This window comes from Corvus brachyrhynchos, unplaced genomic scaffold, assembly GCF_000691975.1.
Source record: "Corvus brachyrhynchos isolate BGI_N302 unplaced genomic scaffold, ASM69197v1 scaffold1097, whole genome shotgun sequence".
NCBI lineage: Eukaryota > Metazoa > Chordata > Aves > Passeriformes > Corvidae > Corvus > Corvus brachyrhynchos.
The window spans coordinates 417,215-421,220 of NW_008239003.1; the positions used below are offsets into that span (position 1 = coordinate 417,215).

The window sequence follows — 4,006 nt, forward strand, 5'->3', positions numbered from 1 at the left end:
CCCCTCTACCCATCTGTTTGTTCTCTTCACATGTCACCTGCTTCATACTTCAGCTGCAAGCTCTTCAGGACAGAGCCTTGCACCATGGGGCTCTGACCTGGCCCCTCCACCACGCAAATACCAACACTGCTGCTGTTTTATTAGGAAATATTCCTTGAATTACAGCTTTCATCCTCTCTCTCTTTCTTCTTCCTTCCCTTCTCCCTCTTCCACACACAAATACATAAACCCACAGCACAGCAGAGCACAGCACTGTGGGAGAAAGGGTATGTTTCCTAAGGCAAGAGGTGAGGGCTGACAGGCCACAGCAGATGCTTGCCATGACCTTTGCCTGCTTTCCTCCTTGGCATTGGCATAGCCACAACCCCAGACCCAGAAGCTGCCATAATCCCAGCTAGGCAGTGGACCTCTGACACCATGTCCTGAGCATCTCAGCCTTAGCACCCCGTCCCATACAATCCATAGACCCAACCTGGGGACCACATCTGGGTCCCCTGGCCAGTGAGTGGCCATGTTTAGGCCAGTTGCTGGGACACTGGCCCCAGGGAAGAGGGGATGATGTTCTGGTCACCAAAACATAGGCTCAGGTCCAGGATGGCTTGATCTCCACATGATTCTACTTCAGTGAAAACAAGTCTGCCTCTCCACCTGTATCACAAGATGAGCAGACTAAATGTGTTGACAGCAGGACCAGCCCATCACCAGTCTGCTACAGGAAGTCTCTGTTAGCATCCCTTCCTTGTTTCTCTTCTGCAGCCCTTCTGATCCATGTGACTGCACTTACCAAAATCAACCTACTCTCTTTCCCCAACACAGCTTCCACAGAGAGAAGGTTCAAAGTCTGCAGCAGGAAGCACTTCCACACTCACCACACCTTTCTGTGCCAACCACAATTCTTCACAAGTTCAGAGTGGGTTTTCCTTATGCCTCTAAGCAATGGCATTAATTCACCATGAGCCAGGAAAAATGGAGCTGTTTCAAACCTTTCTTCCAAGGGAAGTACAGAGTACCTACAATTCTTCTCTGCTCCTGTCCCTATGGATGATAGATGACTTCAGTGCTTGAAGTCAGAGTGCTCATCCAAAAAAGAGTAAGGCACAGCAAAGCTGACAATGCTGAAAGAGACTTTAGGAGCCACTCAACATACTGCAGCCACTGCCAAGAGCATCCCCATTGCCTTCTGCCAGTCAGGGATCCATCTCTCTCCTGCAGGACACAGCAGCTTCTCTCTGGTCCTTTCTGCCTCTGCATCACCACAGCTGAGGCTGTTGTCTCACCCAGAGTCCTCCCTGATTGTTCCTGGCTGTTATAGCCCCTTGGCTTCCCGCTCATCTCTTGATCAGCTCTGTGTTTCTGGTGTTTGCCCGAGCCTGCAAAGCACACAGGCATCAGTCTCTCTGGGAACTTCACTTGTGAGAAGCACAATGTTTTCCAGTCCTGAAACATCATGCTCAGATTCTCCTGCCAATGTGTGGCACACAGAAATCCTTTCACCCTGTGGGTGCCTCTTCCACAGGAAGGCTGTCACACACCACCTTCCCCAGGGGTTGCATTTCTTCCTCATCACAGGGAAGTGAGATTTTAGAAGATTTAGCCCTGGTTTAGTTGTGCAAAACAGCTGTGCTGTCTGACCGACATGACACACAAAAGTAGATGGGAGTGAGTCTTGCTGCTACATCTTCCCTGAGAGCTGTGCAGTGCATGGACACAAGGACAAAGTGGACAGGATAGCAGGACAGACCCAGATCCCTGTTGTGGGCTGTTTGCATGGAGTGCACAGAAGAGCTTGTCCTGTCCTTCGTGCACCAGGAGCACCCCAGGCTTGAAATAAAGCTCACAGTGAGTTGTCGCATGCCTGCAAGAGCTGTATCGGAATGGGGAGCATTCTTCCCTTGGACAACACCTCATTTTCAGCTGTTCCACCACCCTCCTCCTCTCCCTTGATCCCTTCCTCCCTCCTTCCATCCCTCTCTCCCTCCCCTCTCCTGTTTTCCTGGACCTGCACAGACTCAGTCCATTCCATGCTGATGCTGTGCACGCCATGGAGTGGGCAGCAGTGCTTTCCAAACATTTATCAGTACTGCAGCGGGGCTGTGGGTGGGAATGGGCTGACAATTCATTGTTTCATCCTCTCCTGTCTTGCCCTCCTCCCCCACCATCCCCACTGCCCTCCTCCCCACACTCACACACAGACACACATCGTGGACCCTCTCTGGGGGATGCTCCAGTGCCTGTCAGGCTGAGGCTTCCAATTCTCTGTTTTTTATGCCTCAGTGGTCAGGGTGTCAAGCTCCTGCAGTACAGACCAGCCAGAAGCTCGAGGAGTCACTGAGCACCATCAGCTCCGTGACAGTATTGCTTGCTTCTTAACATACTCTGCATATCCATGGAAGGAGGGCAAGAAGGAAAATGAGAGGAAAAAGAAACACCAAAGAAGGGAGGGGAAAAGGAGAAGTGGGGGAGAAAATCTCAAGACCTGTTATTACCACCACAGGGCTTGGGCAGACAAATGGTACAGTTGTAAGTGAAAGTAAGCTAGATGAATGAACACTGCATGACTGCCTCACAAATTCCACCAGATATTCCAAGGCCCATCAGCTACACTTCTTGACAGCACTTCTTAGCAGACAGCCCTCGCCCCATTCAAAAACAAACACTACGGATCAGCCATCCAAGGATGCACACACGTGCAGCATGTAGCGCACATGAGCACAGTGCCTGCCTGCAGCATGAGGAAAGGGTGGGAATCAGACACATCCTCCTTCATGTGAAATGGTAAGCCTCCTCCTCAGTAGTTCCCACCTCGCTGAAACACAAAGACACAAAACAAAGGATTCCTGCCAAAGTTAGCTCACCTCTTTGCCACAAACCTGACTCTACACTCCACATACGGCTGTAGCCCAAAAGGGCTCAGACTCTTCCATCATGCCCCAGAAGTAGAGGTAAGGAGGGGAAAGAACAAAGACTGATTCCCAATAACACTGCTGCTACAAAGCCAGTGGCAAGCCCTGGGAGATGCATTCCACCCTGAGATGGTGGGACAGAGATAGTCTGATGGTGGTGGATGGACCATCTGCTGCTGCAAAACAGAACAGTCCACTCTGCACCATTTTTTCTCTGGGGACTATCAACTCACATTTACCAGTCTTCTTGGTTTTAAGGTAAGCTTCCTGAAAGTTTTCTTTCTGGTTTGCAGAGAAACTGAAAAGCATGAGTGTAAAAATCCCAAGAACTAAGAGATGAATGAAGAAATATCACCATGTTTTTCACAGTGCTGTGGCCGTAGAGAACTGCCGCTGCAGGGAATGGGAAGGATGCAGGCGCATCCCTGCACCAGTACTAGGCACGGGGCAAGAGGGTAATGGAAAACTTCCTGCCCTGCAGAAAGGCAGAAGGATGAGCAGATGCTCAAAGCAAGGCTGGCTCTGACAGAGGCCATGTTCAGCCAAGGTGTGGAAACTTCCCAGGATGGAAGAAGCCTGACCACTGTCACTGCATGACACCATTCAACACGCAGAGTACCTGGATGCAGGCCCACGAAGCACAGCAGTCATGAATCTTGGGACTGTTTGACAACACCAGCAGAACACAGCAGACTAGTCAAACATTATTGTCCAGCTGCTGGTACTTTTGGACTGAAATGGAGAATTTGAGCAAATAATCTGCAAAGGAGATATGCCACTTCCAAGTATAACACTGAAGTCTCAAAAGACCTCATGTATCAGATGCTCTGGAGCCAGTACAGCTCAACAAGAGTGCTGGAAGTTAGGATTTTTCCTTTTTTTTTCTTCTTTCTCTCAGGGAATTTTCTCTGATTTGTTGCCTCAGAGATCATAACAATGATACTTAAGAGACAAAAGATGTGGCTGGGGGGGGAGGAGGGGGAAGGGTGCAGTTTGCTACCATCTCTTGTGAGATTTTGGCTGGAGGTGAGGGGCTGGGCTTGGCCCTAGCTCGCTCTCTCACTCTCGGGATCAGAGGGGGGATGGTTGTGGTCTTGGTGACG

General features: G+C 50.2%; 1 protein-coding gene across 1 annotated transcript in view; it reads right to left on the reverse strand.

The window, feature by feature from the left end:
* The window catches only part of PAX5 (paired box 5), a 132,196-nt gene that overhangs the window by 13,302 nt on the left and 114,888 nt on the right, over positions 1 to 4,006 (reverse strand). The gene's annotated exons all lie outside the window — the stretch shown is intronic.